The following is a 7,617-nucleotide window of genomic DNA, read 5'->3' as shown; positions in this document are numbered from 1 at the left end:
GTAATTCTGTTTGTAAAGCTAAATAACAGAAGACACTTTTGTATGCAATTATGGGGAAGTGGGATACCCTGGGACTCTTTTCTCAAAATAATAAGCTTCAAATGACTTGATATAATGCCTCTCAATTCACTATAATTTGGGCCCGAAGTCCCCTCAAATGTCCTCAAGACATGATTTCTTGTTCCAGTACAAAACATTTACCATTGTCTTAGAATACCAAGTTCTTTCAAAACTACACAACCTTTGTTTCTGAAGTTAAGATTTAGTGTATTTCTAATTTTCTAAGTATATGTATAGATGTCTGTTTCTTTGTAAGTGCACATGAGTACAGATAAATATGGAGGCCAGAAGCTGGTATTGGATCCCCTGAACTGGACTTACATGTGGTTTTGATTTGCCTGACAATGTTCATGGGAACAGAACTTCTGTCATCTGGAAGAGTAGTATGTGCTCTTAACACCAAAAAATCCCTTCATCCCATGTTCCCAACTTTAAGTATTCTTTATCTGTGGCTGAACTGCATCTTTATGCTATGCCTTTTCCTCATAATCCTGATTGTGAATCTGGCTAAATGCAACCAGAAGTACCCATGCCAGGCATTGAAATGTCTTCTTTGGTATTAGTTCTCTTCATCTGTCTATCTGTCTATCTGCCTGTCTGTCTATTTGGTTGTCTATCTGTCTACATGCAGTTAGTTCTGGATATTTATCTGAGAGCCTCACACAAGCTAAGCATGTTATCATTATCACATGCATGTGTGTGTGTGTTCCCTGTATGTATGCCCTTTTCCTATGTGTATGCAATGCCCACAGAGATCACAATCTTGAATCTTCTGGAGTTATAGTTACAGAAGGGCATGAGCCAACATGTGGATGCTGGTAATCAAACCTGAGTCTTCTGTAAATGTAATAAATGCTTTTAACTACTAATCCATCTGTCCAGGTCCCATTCTGTTCATTTTAACTCAGCCAAGCACAGTATCCCAAGGCCTTGACAAAGTGGCCACACACTGTCCTCTAGAATATGGCATGGACAGTATCTGTCTAGTTTCCAATAGAGTTTTCCTTTCTGCCAGATATGTCATGAACAGAGTTTTTATTTCCTGATGATCTATCCTCAGAATAACCTACAAGCTTCATTTGCAGCAGTCTGAGCTACACAAAAGTTGCCCTTCCAAACCTCTTCATATTTCTTCTGTGAATAATTTGTACATTTCAGGAACAAGATAGTGAAAAATAATCACAATAGAGACAAAAATCTCTTAAAAGCCAGGTACCCAAGAGGAACACACTCATATATACAAATATATGTGTGTATATAATTAGGTAATTACAAAAACTTAGTCAGACAGAGTCACATGGTTTTTGATGTAAAAATCCAATAAAGGTCATTTTCATTTCTCTGAGCCAGAGGATAGGAGTTGCTCCATCAAAGAAGTTGGAAAATTCCAGAGCCAAGATGCAGGCCTTGCCTGAAACTGCATCCCTTTGGAACTATCGGTATAAAATCACATGGGAAAGCTGAGGTAGCTGGTATCTGATAGCCAAAGACTATGAAGATATTCAGCTGCACTTGCTGAGTAAATCCCAGCATACATGTATGACCCACTTCCTTCTCTTCCTTCATTTCTTCCAAGCCTTAGCCTATTTGATGATGATGCCCACATTCTGGCCAAATAATCTCAGTGAAACTGTCATCTCTAATTCTAAGTGTCTCTCTACACATCCTTACAAGCACAGTTAGAAAAGTTCATTAGTAATCTCCTAAGTGTGACTCAATCCAATCAAGTGAACAATAAAATTAATCATTACATATTTCAAAGTTGAAAGTAGAGGTGTTGGGAAGTTCTTTTATCAGTATACCAAACAAATTTGTTCTCTTACTAGGGATCCACCTGTACTGTCTGGTTTTATGTCAACCTGATATAAGCTGGAATTATCACAGTGAAAGGAGCCTCAGTTGAAGAAATACCTCCATGAGATCCAGCTGTGAGGCATTTTCTCAACTAGTGATCAAGGGGGGAGGGCCCAACCCATTATGAGTGGTGCCATCCATGGGCTGGTAGGCCTGGGTTCTATAAGAAAGCAGGCTGAGCAAGCTGAGGGAAGCAAACCACTAAGTAACTTCCCTCCATGGCCTCTGCATCAGGTCCTGCTTCTTGACCTGCTTGGGCTGCAGTCCTGATTTCCTTTGGTGATGAACAAGAATATGGAAGTGTAAACTGAACAAACCCTTTCCTCCCCAGCTTGCTTCTTGGTCATGATGTTTATGCAGGAATAGAAACCCCCGACTAAGACTCCACCCATTGCAAATGAGCTGCACTTACCATAACTATGTTAATGAATTTATGAGGGTGAAAAATAATGGCCTAACCACTCCTTAAAGGTTTAACTTTTGAATAGCTTTCTAAGGATAAAGTTACCAGTAAGGGACAAATTCAAACCTTAGTAGGAGTGCAGACCTAATGAGACCTTGGTTTTGAAGTTCCAGTTTCCTAAGGTACAAAGTACTTTTTGCTGCTTTAAGCTGTTGAGTTGTCAATAGTCTGTTTCCCTGGGAAGTTGTCACATAAACATGCTGGGATATCACTGAATAGAAAATTCCAGATTTTTCTCTGCCTCTTCATGTACTTATATCTAGAAAAGAGGAAATTATAAATTGAGGAGTAGAATCAGCATATCTGGCCTCACAATTTCCTTTTTCCCTTGAATTTGGAAGCCACAGCAACTTAACCTTTTGATGCTTCCTCCAATGGCATTGTTATAAAGTAGAAGCATGTGTGTGTGTTGATTTCTAACAAAGCCTATGAGTGCCCATGTGACCCTGCTAGCTTACTAAGTCTAATATTAACTAGTCTATTATTGCTTTGCAAACTACCTCCTATTTTATACTTCTCAGTGATAAATCAATGCTTTCCAACATCCTTGGCTCACCTTTTTCGCTGCAGACCTAAATTCTATTTGAGTTAATTATAATTACAAATGTTTACTGACTTTTCTAACAGGCTCCTAACCAGTATAGGCTTATGTGATATAATTGAGAAGAAAGACGAACGAATAAAAATTTATATGCACAAAATTATATTTTTAGTCTCATAGGACTCAAAAAAAAAACTAGTTACAAAAACAGAAGTGAAAACTTAGAGCCAAAAAACCTTGCACATTAAAAACTTGGTCAGAGGAGTTGCTGTTTCTAGGCTTGTGCTTGTTGGGTTCAAGGTAATTAGCCACAGAAGGCTAACAAACAAGATAAATCATTGATAAATCAAGTAGAAGACCAATATTCATGAGTGGGCATTGGTCAACAAGGAAACAATGTGAAGATTCTCACCCAGAGTCCCCTGTGGGCTTAGGGCATATGAGTACTACAGGGTGTGTATTAAATAAATTCTTTCAGTTACCAACACAACCACTGTCAAGACACCAATTACAATGGCTAGAAGAACACAGGTGTCAGAGTGTTGGATGGTACCTTCTCAAATCCTAATGCAAGGATACTGGGAATGGCTACTTGGAAGAGTACCCTCATGGATTGCCCCAAATCTCATCATCAGTGAGTCACACCATGGCTGTGTGTGACTTGTCAACTTAGGACAAATCCTGACTGTATGCTTTTTAGTTGTTTTGCTGGGACACGCATGTTCTGTTGTGCACACTGGTAAACATACACTGAGATTTGGAATAATTGATGTGACTGAAATAGAAATCTTCATAATAATCATGAATTTGCTGGCAGTGATTAGAGGACCACCTTTTGGCAATCTATAATTACACTGCTGAATATTCAAATGAAACTTTTTCCTGCACTTTGTACTGCAGCAGGGACTATATTTTCCTGTACATATTACTTCTGTGTAATCTTCACAGGTGGTGTTGGCAAAAATGGATCAAGCATAGCAGGCACAAGTGTCCTTTCTCCTTTTCTGCACACTGGATCAGTGATCACATTAGCTGTTATTATCTACAAGAAGTCAGCAGTTCGGCTTTTTGAAAAACATCCATGTCTTTATATACTGATATTTGTTTTGTGTTGGCTAAAATCACCAATAAGCTTGTGGTTGTACACATGACGAAAAGTGAAATGCATTTGCATGACACAGCATTCACAGGTCCAGAACTTTGTTTCTGGACCAGTATTTTAATAGCTTCATTGATGAATATATAGTACTCTGGATTGCCCTGGTCTTCTCTTTCTTTGATTTGATTTGTTGCTGTGTCCGTGTTTGCAATCATTGCATCTCACCTGTATATACATGTTTTCAGAAATAAAGCCTCCACAGCTCACTCTAATCATCACTAAGGATGTGTCTGGGTTCTACTAAGCTCTTCTTTCCTGCAAGAAGGAAACTGAACATACCGAGGGGACACGGGGTGGATAAGGACAAATATAATTTATGATAATTTATGTCATATCACTCATTCTTTGTCACTGGTAACACTCCCTAACTGTCATGTTTAGAATGGAAATTTTAGGCTCCATCCTGTAAACTGAATATGTTGTCAAACAGGGTTTGACTCCAGAAAGCATGCAGGGAAAATACTGTGTGCTTGTGATTATTCAGAATATCACTATCAGAGGAGTACATTCCCAGTGGTGGTGAATCTAATGTAAAATTTATGCAGGCTAAAAGATGGTTACTTTATGATTTTAACAAATCATCTTCTAGTAACACCTTGTTTACTGTCTTTTCAGATGTTATTTTGTAAGGCACTCAGCTTGTGGCACATACATCCTACTAGCTTGTGAGGTGAGAGCAGGGATAATGACCTTAAATTTGGATGAAAAGGTTTCCTCTCTGTACTCTCTTGTTAAGGAAGTGATTTTATTATCAATCAAGAAATGGTATTTCTTATGGGTTTGGGAAATCTCGCTAGCCTGCAGATAATGTGGTAACTGTCAATCCGTTTTAGTTTTTAAATAACTATATGATCTCAAAAATAACTTGGACAGAAAATTATTTTTAATGTATGTAAGGGGCCGCAGCCAACGGCCTGCAAAGATGGCGCCGGTTTCCCGGGCCGTGAGTCAGATAAAACTGACAAACAACCTAAAAGCACATGCATGAAGAGCAAGGCAAGCCAAAGTCACAGCCCATCTCGCGGCGTAATCATCAGACCACCAGCGAGCAGCCAATCAGGTAGAGACACGCTTCCCCTGCCTCCCTCAAGGGTATAAAACTGGGTGCTTTTCCGCCCTTCGGGGTCTTCCTCCATTAAAGTTTTGCTGCAGAAGGATCCTTGTGTACCGCGTCTGTTCTTGCTGGCGAGACGGTGGCACGGGACAAATGTAGAATTTAGAAACAGTTAAGGCATCCATTAAATGACTCTTTAAGAAAGTCTCATGTTTAGCAGAATGTTAAAGTTTTATATATTTTTGGCTAAGGGCCTGTCTGAGTTGCTGGGTCTGGCACCATGGAGCACTGCTTACAATTTTCTCCAGTTATAGGGGTAATGGGGAGGTGAAGGGTTGTTACAAAGTTATTGGTCCAGAGGTAAGAGAAAGGTAAAACTGTAAATTACAAGGTTTAATCAGAGAAGTTTTAAACAAGAAAGTTGATGAAGTGCTACAGTTGTAATGCTTAAAACATTAAATGTTGATCTTAATTGTAATAGAATTATGTGTTTCTGTATGACGGAACAAGAGGGAGAAAGAGTGGGAAGAGAGGAGAGAGAGAAAGAGAGAGAGAGAGAGAGAGAGCTCAAAATTTAAAATGAAAATATGACTTCAGAAGAAATAAAAAAGGGGAGAGACTATACTTGTTAAGAGCTTTTGTATATTTGTAAATTTTTAAAATTAATAAAAAATCAGTATGGATTATTTTAAAATAGATAAAATGTAATTTAAAAGCATAAAAAATGAAATACCATAAAATAATGACATGTGAATTATTTATATGCATTCATTAAATAAACCTATAGAACTCTATTACACTCTCTATTAGATATCAGGTTTCATTTTTCACAATCTACTGAGGAACTCCAAACAGGCATGAAATCTAAACGGGAGTCTTGGGTTTTGGTTTCAAAGTAAAATTACATGCACATATTTTTTTAAAAAGTAAAATCAAAGGTGAACAAAGAACTAGGCAACAGTACTGAAGATGAAGGATTAGAAGAAGAGTCTGTGTGGCCAGAATTTCTGGTAAGAAGGACCTTCTACTGACAAACTTTCACTTCTTTAACTGATATGCCAGAAGTTCAACGCCTAGCAGATTTATTAGTAGTACACAATTGTCCATTTTTGGACACTATCATCTATGTAAATATCTTCAAAGCTTATTTGCAAATTTTATTCATCATTAATGTCTGATTCATACTCTACTTAAAAGTTCCCCAAAAAGATGCACAAGCCAGGCATGGTGGTACATGCCTTTAATCCTAGCACTTGGGAATCAGAAGCATGTGGATCTCTGAGCTTGATGCCTGCCCTGTCTAGAGAGTGAGTTTTAGTATACCCAGGACTACACAGAGAAACCCTGTCTAGAACCAGCCAAACAAACAAAATGATGCACAAAAATAGACAGGTATTGTGGTAAAAGTTCTATTTAAACAAAAATTAACTTAGGAGACAGAAATATTAAGTGGATGTGAGGAGAGGGATCTGATATTAATGATATTTGGAGAACCCATATGGGAACCTAATCTTTTATATGAATCTAAGTATGTATGTATATATTCTTTCAGATAAAAGAATTTAAAAGGAGTTAGCCTACATAGGAATATTAAAGTCCCTCACAGAAGCTATAAGCTGCCAGACAAAAAAACTAAATATCACTTGTGGAACAGGGTTCTTTTACAGTTGATCAATATCCTGGAGGCTCACTGACCTAAATTATAGGCTGGTTAGTGCCACACTACTGGTTTCCCACCAAAACATTAATACTCTATTGCTGACAGTACTACAGACTTTAGTCTCAGGACATGGAGACATAAATCTTATACTGAACAGAAGGATTCCTTCTTCCTGTATTGCTTCATCAGGGTGCAGATGTTTAGCTCAAAAGTCACTAACAGTCTTACTCACCCTTAAATCCAATAAGCAGGATATGCCCATGGGTACAATGGTACCATGACTGTTCTGGAGCAACCAACCACTTTTTTGTTGCATAGAAGGTTCACTTCACAGGAGAAAACATTTATTAAATATATGTAGAAAGAACATATATTAGATGATTGAGGTTTATAAATCCCTATGACTTTAATGGTCTACTCAGGCTGAGAGAAACTGATTTAAAGGTATATGTCTAAGCACAAGTATTTATTAACTTTGTTAAGCTTTGGCTACTTGGAGAAACCAAGTAACATAAAAATGTGATATTCTTAAAATGTACATTATAAAAAGAATTGAGGCTCCCAGACTCACTTTGGGCTGTATTTATGGCTTGAAGTTTTATTTTGATACTAAAAGTCTTTAAATTAAAAAAAAAAAAAAAACCCTCAAATGTTGCAGGTAGCTTTAGCTACTCCTCCTAAGCTCTGGGAAAATGCTGCATTATCAGCCTTAACCAAGCTTCCCTTGAATCCATACATAACAGACACATATACACAGGTTGCTCATTTTCAACTTGCCTTCTTGGCACAATTGGTGAGTGCTGCCATCTCTCCCTTGGAAAAGAAT

General features: G+C 37.8%; 1 pseudogene across 1 annotated transcript; it reads left to right on the top strand.

Annotated features, from left to right (window-relative positions):
* The first annotated feature begins 856 nt into the window (after window positions 1–856).
* Window positions 857–4,299, top strand: LOC308414030 (choline/ethanolaminephosphotransferase 1-like; annotated as a pseudogene). Its single transcript has 2 exons — window positions 857–878; window positions 3,558–4,299. The product of its transcript is annotated as a choline/ethanolaminephosphotransferase 1-like (transcript).
* Window positions 4,300–7,617: the final 3,318 nt, after the last annotated feature.

This window comes from Micromys minutus, assembly GCF_963924665.1.
Source record: "Micromys minutus genome assembly, chromosome: 32".
Taxonomy (NCBI): Eukaryota; Metazoa; Chordata; class Mammalia; order Rodentia; family Muridae; genus Micromys; species Micromys minutus.
This window is presented reverse-complemented; position numbering and strand designations above follow the sequence as displayed.